A 13,350-nucleotide genomic window follows, 5' to 3' on the forward strand; every position below is an offset into this window, starting at 1 on the left:
AAAAAAAAAAAAAAAAGAAGAAGAAGCAGGGTTTCTTAACCCCTCGAAGCTGATAAACGTGCGCAAACCACGCATTCAACGAGTTTGACGGGATTCATGCGTGTGCGTGTGTTCGATGAAACCTCCAATGGAACTTAGTCGACCAGTTTCTCGTGACAAATACGGCACAGAATGGTTTTCAGAGCACGTGCTTGGAGAGACTCGAGAAAACGTGAATCCAGCTACTACACATATGGTCCATGTCGCTGGAACTTAGAAAGAGGGTCGATACGTAGTCTCGCGAATCCGTTTTCGGCTGGTCGAAAAAGAGCAAAACTAACCCTGTTGACTGCACGAACGTCGTCAAAGCGAAAGAAGCTGTTTAGTCGAGGGCGTGCGCTTCGAAAGGACACTTAACCTAAAAAACTCGACTCGTCCTTGTCAAAGCAGATCATACGGAGGCGGTCTCGTGAGATCGATTAACTGGTTCGTTTACAGGATAACTTTTTTAGAAGGGAAAAAAAGATACAACATCGTAGTTGGTACATGGTAGTTTGCGACGGAATATAGGTCGTTCGTTTGCTACGAACACACGAGGCGTTTTACGAAGTTTTCGACTCGCGTGGAGGCTTTCCCTCGGGTGAACACACATAGGCGTGTGTTTGAGGTCTTTTATGAAGGGGCCGTGGCGCGCGCGGCTCTTTCATTTTTCGAGTGATTCACTTTTGTAAACCCGACGCTACATTTTTTCGCATTTACTTAGAGCGATAACAAAGCGCCGTGCACGCGCACCTATTGCGCTCTTTGTATGCTTGAACGACATAAGTATACTGAAGAACCAGCCGTGTTTTCTAGATTCCCAGAACGGCCGGAGTATCCGACCACTCGTTATGATGTTCTAAACTTGATACAATCGTCTATGTTCGAGTGGGAACGACGATGTTATCGAGTTGTCACTCCTTAAACGAATTGCTAGAACTGGAGCAATAAACTCGTGTGTCAGGTTTAACGTTGAATAGAGATATTCAAACAATAGCCTTTTGGTATAATATGAGATGCAATAAAGTTCGAAACGTAAAGCCTATGAACTTGTATGAGACTCGACATATCGTGAATCTCTCAATTTTGATTATTACACGTACATACATACGTTCAAGAAGCAACTAACTTGCTTCTGTAAATTTATTTATTGCAGCGTGACGATATAAATAGTCATAAATTTCAAAGTAATTTTCAATTAGTAATGTCCTTAATATTATTCTAATTTTTTGCTTCTTCATTTATGAAGTTGATGACACGCAAAACTATTTGTCAAATTGAATTTTAAAATTAAATCAGCTAACGAACAACACATGCGATCATCGAGCTAAAAAGAACTTATCAATGTAATATAACAGAAGTGAGAGGCAACAAAAGACCGGAATCGGTTCATAGAACCAGTCCACGCGGTTTCCCTGTTCTTCTCCGTGTGCATTCCCTCAACGGATGGCGATCGTCGAAGTTTCACTTCGCCTTCGCGCGGCATTAATAAATTCCAGATTCCGAGAATCGAAAGGGAGAATTTATAGCGGCGCGAAGGAGGATGGAATCCTCCGACGACGTTCATCCTCGTACTTTTCCCCTTAGTCAAAACTGTATGTGTATAGTGTGTACGCTTCTTCTTCCCCTTCTTCTTGTTCTTTGTCGTCGTCGTAGTCGTAGTCGTCGTCGTCTTCGAGAATGCAGCGAATTAACACGTGAGCGCAGCGAGCGCGAAGTGGAGGCAATAAATCTCCGGCACGTTTCAGAATTCCGAGCGTGAAACCAGTCTGTCCTTCATCGAGGTTTCGTGTCATTATCATTAATGCGTGAAAGGCACCGGTACGTAGACCGTGTACACGCAGGTGTGTCCGCGTTAGATGCGATTCACATGTAGTCATGGTGTGAACCGCTGCCAGGCGATTTCCACTGTGCTAAACTATTATCCGTGCGTCCGTTTCACAACTATCATCGCGCGTAATATCCAGGGGACGCAGTCCGATCAGTGACGCCATGGGAATCTCATTGTTCCAAGGAGAACATTGATCGTGCGAGATCGCTGAATGATGAATGATGCTTTTGCAACGACCGAACTACTCAATATCTAACGATGGTTTTATATTCTTATCGCAATTTTAGTCTTTTCCTGAATTTTTAATATCTAGCAGCCAGTTGTTACAATTTACCAGTTCGTTGGATATTTGGAAAGTTATTAACGAGTAAAATGTCGAGTATTTCTGGTTAATACAGAATAATCCTATAAATCTCTATTCTTGAATTTAATTTTAATGGAACTAGGGTATCGTACTTCAGAAAAATAACTTGCTGTACCTCGATTCGTTTCTAGGAGCTAAAGATGGAGTAAGTTTCGATATGCATGATTAACTATCAATTTCTTTCCGAAGCTGGTGTTCCTCTGTTTCAAAGTACTCGCGAAATTTCACGGCGAAACTGTTGGTGAATAGTGGACAAAGAAATCGATACATTTCCTTCGAATCATCGAACGAGCAAAGACACGATGAATTAGCAAGAATTGCTTACAACTTCGATATCTCCGTCGAAGATTACTCTGTTGTTTCGCGAATAGCCAATTTGATCCACCTTTCTTGCGGGTTTCTCGCGCGCGGGAAAAGACTCTGCGAGTGCAGTCCTTGAAGAACGACCTTCAACAATGGATCGTCGTCGCATCGCGATCGGGAGCCGGTGCCCTCTTCCTCTTTTTTTCATTCTGTCCCTTCGCGTTCCTCGTGTCCAGCACCGCTGTTACGTCGGTCGAAATGTCGACACTTAAGGGCCGCTATGGTGGACAGATGCGGAGAGATAAGGGGAAAGGGAGAGTAGAGGATCAGAACGAATCTGTCGGCGATTGAGGAAGGATCGTGCGAATCCTAGAACGACACGGAGATGAACGACGTGAAGACATGTCGTTGGGTTGTCGTGGTACTTCGCGGCCAAACAGAGAAAGAGAGAAAGAGGCAGAAGAGGAAACGAGCGGACTGGCCGTCGAGCGCCGTGAGATCTCCTCTCGATCTCGTTTTCTCGGAACTCGGGGACCGCGCGCACGGCTTCTACAAAGCGTTTTCGCTCGTTCGATATTCCGAATCCGCCTTGGCTCGTGCTCGTTTTGTTCGGCCGGCCAAGCATCGCTTTCGTGGCCGCGTTAAAAAGACGTGTTTTTGCTCTTTCCAGATCGGATGTAGCAAACTAGCCTCCCTCCGGGCCATCTCGAGCCACCGGCGACGACGTGTCGGTGCCTATTGACGGCTTAAGAAGGAAATGTTTCCCCTGCGGTAGTACAAGTCACGAGATCTAGCAGAAAAATCCCTCCTCCGGTTTACCGGCGAGAAAAACCGATGTGATCGTGTCTTTAACGACGCTTTAAGAGCCGCGCGACCAAGCGTACGCGCGCGTTCTACTACTTGATGGAGTGGCATTATTCGTTCGTGGCTGATATATTCCGATGGCGCAGCATGATACGCGCGGGCGGCTAACGCGGTGAGGGAATTTCTGATTCCGAGGATAAACCTCTGAAACGCGGATCTTAGTAAGTTCCCTTTGAATCTCCTCCAAATTTTCTGCTCCCTTCTATCGATCTTTAATGGCGAAGGATATTTATTTGATACAAACTTTGCACCGATATTGTGCGTTATACGATAATTTATTTGTACAAATCGATATTTCTTCTTATTTTAGCTGGAAGCAATAGTTACAATTTTTTTAGGGGGAGGAGGATAGGAATCAACATCGGAGCTACTATGTTCATTATTTTTGTAATGTGGAGTGACATAACTCTTGTAGCTCGATTTACAATCAAAACTATTTACAATCAAATTTAACGATGTATTTTCAGTTTCTTTTAATCTTTCGAGTAAATTATTTCTCTCTCCCGCTCGCTTAATTAACTCTTACGTCTGTAACGCAATTTTTAATTAAAATACCAATCCCGCGACAATCTATTTCCCGGTAACCACGAAACTTTCGAACATTTTATCGACTTTCACCGGCATCGACAACCAATCAAATAACCCAGGAAATACTATCTCATATTTCGATTACCCCGATTTATTCGTCTTTGTCAACAAATTACCTTGCCTCCGCTGGATCGTTCCCCTATTGTGCACGCACAAACCGATGAAATATTCGATCAAGGAACGCGTAGCTTTCCCGCGTTGTCCCAGATAGTTTTCCGTATTATGGTACGCCGAAAGCAGATGTCAAAGGTTCTGCCCTTTTGTATAGTGGCCACCGAGGATTCCCCTCTGACAAACAGCTAATTGTGTATCGCAATCGAACGTGGATTTTCTTCCTCCGGTGACTTTCTCGAGGCGAGCTCCCACGAGGAAAGCGAATGAAGAGGGGAGATTGAAAGTACGAAAAAGATCAATTGCATCCGGTCAGACATTATCCGCGTTCTTATCGAGCTTCGACGCTCGTTCGACTTAATTAGACCGATTTATGGAATTAACTAAAGATAGAATCTCAATTCCCTTACCAACGTCGATATCTGTGTTCCTGTCGTTAACAATTTAGGCAGATTTGCTCGTTTGCCTGGCGCTATCTCTACGATGCTCGCGGCCATGCTAACGAACACTTGCGTGACGGTGCTTGCTATGAGGAATCACATAAATTTTCATTCGCTTTTTTATGCACAATCTTGGTCGTGTAATTTCTCGCTTCCATTGTGTCACGCTTTTGTATTTTAACTACGTGAAATCTTATGCTATTTAGATTTCTGATATGAACTCTTCGGAATTCTAATACGAGACGTGGATACTTGCTCTTAGAGGTCTTCCGATATCTAAAATTTATTGCAACCAGAATATAATTCCATTTAATTAAAAAAAAGAAATAAATTAATATTTTCAACAATTACGAAGATAACAGCTTGTAACGTCCACATAATTACGGATAAATACGCTATTACAGAAGAGCTCTATATAATTTCCAGCAAACTTGGCAATTTAAAACACAGTGTTTCGCAATCAGCTTATCGCGTCATCATCCGCAATTTCCAATCTTCCAAATCTGTACTGATTACGATGGCCTTTTTTTAACGCCATAAAGTTCAACCATGTACTTGGAATACGATATTTTCTTGTTTGATCGTTATTATCCCTTAATTACAGAAGATCTGTTGTGGTCGACGATCACGACACTTTGTCAGCGAGATATTATCTGCGTGCGAGAACGACTCGTCTGTGGCCGCCAACGCTCGTTTCCGGCCAGAGAAGTCTGACCTCGCAGTTCGTGTCACTGATTCTACGATTATTTCGACAGGATATCCGGAACGGATTGCACGTTGCCAGATAACGTTCACCCCCGCGAGCTCGGGGGCGGGACCCAGCGATTCGAGACGTTTGCACGGCGACGAGTACGCTCGTTAAACGGCACGCCAATTGATCAGAATTGCAGTCGATCGATAACAATCTTTGGACAAGCTTTGTTAAACCTGTTTGACTTCGTACAATTAGTTCCCTCGATGGGATAGCTCAATTAAGATACGCGGTCGGGCTTGTTATAGGAAAGCGAGGAGAAAGAAAACAAAACGAATTATGTTTCATGACTGATCTCTTGAGATGTCGTGAAGTGTTGGCAATGTCAGTTCATTTGTCTTCGTAGAGTTACCGCATAATTTTCTCCTTTCGAGATTCTTTAAGATTTCGATGTTAGGTATTTGAAAAATATGCTAATACTATTTTATATTGAAATAATTCCGCATTATAATATTTTTATAGAAGATACATTAATATTTCTATATTAATATATTAATATACCAGAAAGTAAGCGTAGCATAGCTATTCTCCATTCCCAGCTAAGTAGAAAATATTGTCAAGTTAATAAAAATATTTAATAACAATCGAAGCAGAACAAATAGCCTTCAAGTTAGAGGAAAACGTACGAATTATAGCCTGGATCGAACGAAGTACAAACAGAACGAGCGAAATCATAATTGGAGAATTTACGCACAGGCCGTACCAGTCGGTGATGGCATTGAATAAAAATGCAAAGTCAGAAACTCGTCGGCGTGGGGATTATCAGGCAGAACGAGGCCCAGGTGTGACAAGCCAAAAAATATGTCGTAAATTGTACATCGTGAAACGAGCGAACTTAGATGGGAGAGAAGAAGGATAAAAGGAACGGCATAGAAGAAAACAGAGTCGGAGGCTTTATCAGCTGGCGTAAAGTCTCTAGTTTGACGCTAATCCTGGTTGTTGTATCTCAGGTTGGGACACGCGCGAAAAAGGGAGCGGCACAACGATTCTGCGACTTGTTCGCACGTTATACGAATCACGTCCACGCCGAAGCAGTCCGATTTGCTCTGTCCGACAGTAATCCCTGGCGTGATCAGCGGTCACGGATTCGTCCGGTTACTCGAAAGAGATATTTCGATGGGGTTAATACGTCGATTACATTCCCGCGAACCAGATCGCCGACATTTTCGAGTTGTAATACGACGTTTGATTTGCAATTTTCTTTCGGGTCGACTAAAAGAAGCAACTGTCGGTAGATCGTTCCTGGAATCTTTCTTCGACTGTTGATCGATTTCTGAATAAGGATCGAGATGTAGAATGCAAAACGATGGTGTTCGGTAGTATTAAGAGGTATATTACAACGGATTTCATTTAGTATCTTCGTATATCTTGACGACCTTCACAAATCTATGCCAGACTTTCTAATCATTGATACGTCGATTTTTATCGCAGAATTTCTCTTAACTACATCATCAGAAATTTAACTCAAGCTTCCTTACTGTTTCTTATACGTCATCTCCAAGCAAGAAAAGAGATTTCACTCGCTCACGCGAAGTCTTCAAACCACGATATAAGAACATTTTAACGGATCCCTAGTGTTGCACTAACGAAGAGTCTGTCACGATCCGGACACTTCGTGTACATCGTATCAAACGTAAGAAAGAAGTTTGGCTTCACGACGTTCGTTTCCTAAGAAATCACCGTTCAAGGATCCCAACGAGGAAGTCCCCGACGAACAGGTTTTTCGGCCATGAGGTTAGCCGCAGGCACGCGCGTACCAGAGAAAGCATTCACGCCTCTCCACGAAATACCGATCGAACCAGACGCAGGAAGAGAGAGAGAAGCGTGAACAGCATTCGTAATATTCCTTTTTAATAAAGGATTCGCGCGTGTGCTGAGAGCCACGCGTGACTGCATATCGATGCCAATGATTCAGAAAGCTGTGACGCCTGTGTGTGTTTTTTTCACCACGGCTACGTGATTATTCGTAAAACACTGTGGCTAGTCATCGTCGGAGACCACCCACGCGAATGGGAAAGCAATCTCAACAGTAACCTTGTCAAATGTTCTCGATTCTTGCTCCGAATAAAACGAACATAACGAATGAAACGAATTCTTTCAACCACACAATCGAAAGTAAGTGGTACATAAGAGGTACGATAAGAACTGAACCTCTTCTTACTGTCGGTGGTAGAATGTCGATTTCTACCTGTTCTTGATACTCAGAATCAAACGTTTCGCGTGGAAGTAACGTAGGTGAAAGTTCAAACGGTGTACGATATTTTCCGACTAATATAACCGAAGCGTATTTATCTACACGGAAAAGTACAAACGATCCAGAGACGAGCTGCAGGGACAAGAAATCGAGGATTCTAGACATCAACGAGGTTCCCGTATCTTGCTACGGAGAAAATAGGGTGTAGAATCAGGGAGGAAAGAAATGGTACGACCACCTTTGCTCCTTTCGATATCCTTCTCCTCGCGTCGTCCCTTTACCTTTTCGTTCTCTACGCTGCCCTTTTCTCGAAGAACGGAGGCCGTCGTTCCATTCCCAAGGGTGAACGTGGGCGAATAGGGTTCCTCGTCGGCAGGGAACAAAGCTGAGATAAGGGGTACCTCGGATGAAAGAGGAAAGCGGATGAAAGCCGAGAGTCGTGGCTATACGAAGATCGTACCAAAGTGAAACAGAGAGGAGATGAGAGGCTGTGTCTTTTATCGCGGGCTGAACCAAGCAGAGACGGGGAACACTTGGAAGTATTTTTCACGGCAATAAATAATCCGGAACGAACGTCATTGCTCGAGCTGTGACACGGAGCTCTGCGAGCTGCAGGAATAGAGGCGTGCGTTCGATAGCAGACTCTTTCGTTTCTCCTCGTCCTCGGTAGGTACTATCTCTTTGTTTCTTCTTGAATCTCGCTTTACTTTCCGTCTTTATCTTCGTCGTTCATCCCTTTTCAATGCTTCGAAGTTCCACCATCTTCCTCTCCTTTGTACCCCTTCGTTCGTTTCTTTTCTTCTCTGTCTCATGATGTATCGATCCTTTTTCGTCTCGAAGCGATATCTACCTGGAAGTGTCCACCATGGGGCCACGTGGGCCACGAAGGCACTTACACGACCTATTTCGAGGGGCCGGAGAAATAATGTCTCTCCATTGGTGGGCCCCGGTGATCGGTCGATTACGGGAGCGCGCCGCGAGTTCTCTGTACGCCGGGCCCGACTTCCGGTACCGACCTATCCCCGCCGAAAGGCGAAAGTCGCTGAATCCGTGATATATCCGAAGTGGAGCACGGTATTACCGGTTAAGAGCACCGGATAAGCGGAATGAAATATATTTCAGGCGACAATACGTTCCGTCGACCTTCTCTTGTCCTCCTCGCGTTTTACCACGTCGCTCGTCGAATCGCGATATCGGATATCTGTGTTTTAGGAAAATTGAAGCATGGGAACGAGGAATGACAGATTTATGGGGATTATGGGTGAACGAAAGAGCGCGTCCGCCGATTCGACTATCGGAAATCATATAATGGGCGATTCCAAGTGTGAATTAATGTGAATGGGAGCTTGAATGTTAGAATTCTTATCTGGCTACGGTTGGAATCGAGAAAAGAACGATTTAATTCTAGTTTTATATGAAATACCTTGATATAGGTATCTATTGGTATATCGGTTGGAATCTTACTGCAGTGACGTCAATGGTTACGAAACGGCATTTCACATTCGAAACCACTAATTTCATCGAGCAAAATGGGATAAACGGTAAGAAATGCCACGTATCATCGATCGTATCTGTTCTCGAAGCAGCATTCAAACTAACACCGACGTTAGGGGATAAGTTTCGTGGCATTAGGCGAGCTCGTGGTTCAAAAGTTACGCTCGTGCAGACTGGTCTAACCGAAGAAGTCAATCATAACGGCACACCAGGGCCTCGAACGAGCGACAATTTTGCATTCGAAGTATCGCAATTGCGATTGATTGCGGCCGCCCCGTCCGACGCTGAAACATCGTCGAATCACCGGAAGCAAGCCTGTTATTTCAGGGATATCGACTGACATGTACACCGCAAAAGCTAACGGGTTTTTCGAGGCGACGTTTGGTTATATCGCAACGATCGGTGCGGGCAACGACGTTCAACAACGTGAGAAATCACACGGAAATAAGCGGTTACTATATTCTTCCCTTTGTAATTCCACCACAGCTATTTCGATTCTCGAAGAACCAAACTAGACGATGATATGTCACTATTTGTAATAACATCGACGCTTACATCGATCTTCTGAAAAATTAGGCATCGAGGAATCAAAATATAAGCCGACCAATGGGATGCTCTACTGTTATCTTTTTCGTTACAGATTTTGTCTTTAATCGTCTTTGTTCTTTATCGCATTTAATCGTACTACACCCACAACTTCAATTAAGTCGTTACAGATTTAACGAATTTATTGCTGTTTTATCAATATGGGCTACATTTACTTTTTCTTTGTTCTTCCAAAGCATAAGGATTTTGCAAGAAAAAATTGAACCAAAATGGAGAATACAATTTGTTTAAATAAGACGTTGATTTTTAGAGAAACGATCGTAAAAGTGTACAAAATACGAATGCATTTATTTCGTCGTTAATGATCTCCTTTCTAAATCGTCGTAAAACTAAAAACTAAATACATAATATTAATGATACAACCCAGTTGTTGACCATAATAATTGTCCAGTGAACTATGCGGTCTCGTAGCAAAAGAATTAACGAAACGCAACACAAATGTACACGCCGAAGAATTCGTAGCTTCCCGAGGCTTTGGCATCGCATTCAGTTGCGGGGCGCAACATTTTTCACTAACGCCTCGTTTTTTCTTGGTGGTCCGTTTGGTCGCCGCCCCTCGCGTATGCACAAGCACGAAACACCAAGCGTCCCGTGGCGAGTCTCGACCGAATTCCGTGTAAAAAGCAACGAGTAATGACTGTTCATCTCTTTTCCTCTCCCTTACGCATCTTTTCTTTTCCTGTCTGCCCTCTTTCCATCTTGTTCCCTCAATCCTCTTCTATATTCCGATCATCTTGCTCGCGCCAGTTGCTTGCGTGGGGCGGCCTGAATTCCGAACGAGGCGGCAAAAACCGCTTTAGGCGACCGGAGAAGCACGAGGGACCATAAAAAGGGCCGAGCAAGGCCCGGCGGAGTTGTTCCCGTGTTCTAACAGTTGTAACTCGCCGCTTAATGCGGCCGACTCGCCGCGGCCAGCGTGTCGGCCGCTTGTCTAGCCGAAAACCGGTGAAATCGATGCCGAAGATTTACGATCCATCGCCTCGTGGATCCGTGAATTACCAACCTGGATCCTGGTCGATCTTTGTGGGCAACTGTGCCACGCTGTTTTATGCTTGTCTCACATTTCGTCTGTATACTAGGCATATGTATGTATTTCAAGAGAGCAATTGGGAGGCGCGATATCGTCGAGACCAGTTTGAAACACGGGCTACGTACTTATTGTAATGCTCGGTTCCAGGTGTGTAAGTGGTGGATATCGGTAGTGAGTCCTATAATCACTGGACACGCGATTACGTGTACGGACAGCGTGACGGACAGATAGATAGACGTGAGCACGGACGGTGCAATTTAACATTCGGCCGAATTAGTTGATTAACGACGGGGCCAGACGCGCGTTCGCCTGAAACCCATCGCAATGACCGCCTTTCCTCCTCGGCTCCGCCCTCAATTCCACCCTCGCGCGAACTTCTCCGTTGTGGAGCAGTTTGTCGAGACCATCCCTCAGGGAATTTCTTTGAATAAAGCAGAAGGATAGACAGTAGTTAATATCGCCAAAAACTTATTCGAGAAAGAATTCAGACATAGGTATCTTGGTTTAAAAAAATATTTATTCGTTGAATGTAACTCCGGTAGTCGTCTGGAAGTCATAATTAATTTCTCCACGAGTCTAGTTCCGCCAGTCGTATCGTAGTCACGACCGCGAGAAGAAACACGAATTGATTGACATTGATTGCCGAGAGATGTCTCGGCTCATTCACGTGCTCGTCATTCATTAACGAGACCGATTACTAGTGACATTACCAAAAGCGACGAGCTCACGCAGTTACGACACTGCGTTTCTTAGTGAAGGTATCTTAAACATGGATCCACAAAGCGTTCCACGAGCTGCTGGTAAAACGTTGATCAAAGTCTGCAACGTCTTAATGGTTCGTAAACTTGTTTTTCTAACGGTGCGCGCATGAAGGATCGAAAGGTTAAGCAACAGCGTCGATGCGAAAGCGCAAACGAGAGTGACGTGACGTAGTTCGCGGCTCTCCGTAGTCATCGGGAAATGTTAATTAAACGCCGTTCCTATATAAGGTATCCGTAACCGTGCATTAGGCGGCGTTATCATCGCATTAGCCACGAATGCCTTTTCGAACGTGAAGCTGCTGCACGATGCCACGTCCCTGTAGCTTCTCTCGTTAAGTCGTTGAGCGCTTTGGTGATGGCTGGAATCAAAGTTTCGGTTCTTTCATGGAGGAATTAAAATCAGGAGGTTTATTGGAAGGTCTGGATATTATTGAACTCGAAGCTTGAATGTGTGTCTATTGAGTTATATTTTGTGAGGACGTTAGGTTAATTAAAAGGAGGTAGAAATAATCAAGGGAATGGTATTAGAGGAATTTATTTTCCTTTTATAAATTAATATTTATCCATTCATTTATGATTTTATGCATTGAAACCTGTCTCTAACTCGCCATATAGTACTCAGAACGATTAAAAACATTCCTGCCCGAATTGTGCTACCCTCAACACCGACTATCAACTTAAATAAGCCCTTCTTACAAGGAAGCAGGTAGGTCGTTTACAGATTCAAACCAGCAGAAGAAGCCTTAAAAGAACAGTCCTGTAATCTGCGGTTAGTTGCTAAACAGCGATTTCACTCGTGACGGAAGGATTTAAAGCAACGATGGCGGTGGTGGTAGTAACCGCACATACGGTCGCGCGTTCCAGTAAAAAGGGGACCCCGAAAAATAAACTAATAAAGCGTCGTTTCACACGAGTTTACATTGAACGACGGTTCCAGCAGCGGTAATAAAAGTAAAACCCGCGGTCGAAGAAGGCACGTCAACGTTGCCGGGTTCGAGGGATCGAATCAGTCATCCTTTGTGGACAGAACGATGCTGTTTCCCTTTATTGCTCTTCATCTCTCGCCGCGTCTTTCTGTATGTGGAAAGCGTGCCGTTATAGGCGTTGCCTGAGCTCTTAAAGTCCATATAAATCCGCGTGCCTTTAAAAGGAGGCTTTGTGCACGCGTACACACGCACGGTTTAGTCGCACGAGCAAATGGATAGTAATAGCGAAGAAAGCTGCGATCACGCGGCGAACCGAGCACCGCCTCGTGATCGTAATCCAAGTGATCGTCGCTGAAATTCGATTCTACGGAAGAATATTTCGCAACAAACGCAAAGTCTATTTGTTTTACGATAGCAATAATAGCTCTGACACGAATCAGTTGGTAATTCTCTTATTAAGACATTCTTGAGTTTTTTAAAAAACTTCTTGCGATAACAAAGTTTGTTCTTTATCAAAGCAGTTTTTAACTCTCTAGATACCAAGAGTAAATACGATTTTTAGACGTCCCGTAGTCGTCTTTTAATTTATGGAATGATTACTCAGCAAACATCAAAGTCAAACTTCTCTGTGAAATTCTGTACGTTCTTTGACGATACAATATCGAAAAATGGTTAAACGATCCATTATTGACCACCGATCGGATGTGGCAACCGCAATCGGTAAACAAATCCCGTGACGAGCAAACAGCCTATGGGAGATGGCTTATTGGTGCGGCAGTTAATCAAGAAGACACCGCACGGCTACGATTCACGAGACGTTCCAGTGAAGCTGCAACGCCGAAGCAGCATGTGCCGGCCGAATGTATATATACAAACGGGTTCGTAAAAGTACGACATATTCCAGGAAAGAGAGCGGAATATGAAAGAGGCGTGCGTTGCCGCGGGGATGTCGAAAGGTAAGCAAACCATTTCGTTTCCCCGATGATCCGAACCAAAAATCCACACTGAAATTCGTGGATCCCGCCGTGAAAGAAGGATACTGAGAAGCGTGGGAGACGTTATTTCTGGC

Source organism: Bombus fervidus, chromosome 7, assembly GCF_041682495.2.
Source record: "Bombus fervidus isolate BK054 chromosome 7, iyBomFerv1, whole genome shotgun sequence".
NCBI lineage: Eukaryota > Metazoa > Arthropoda > Insecta > Hymenoptera > Apidae > Bombus > Bombus fervidus.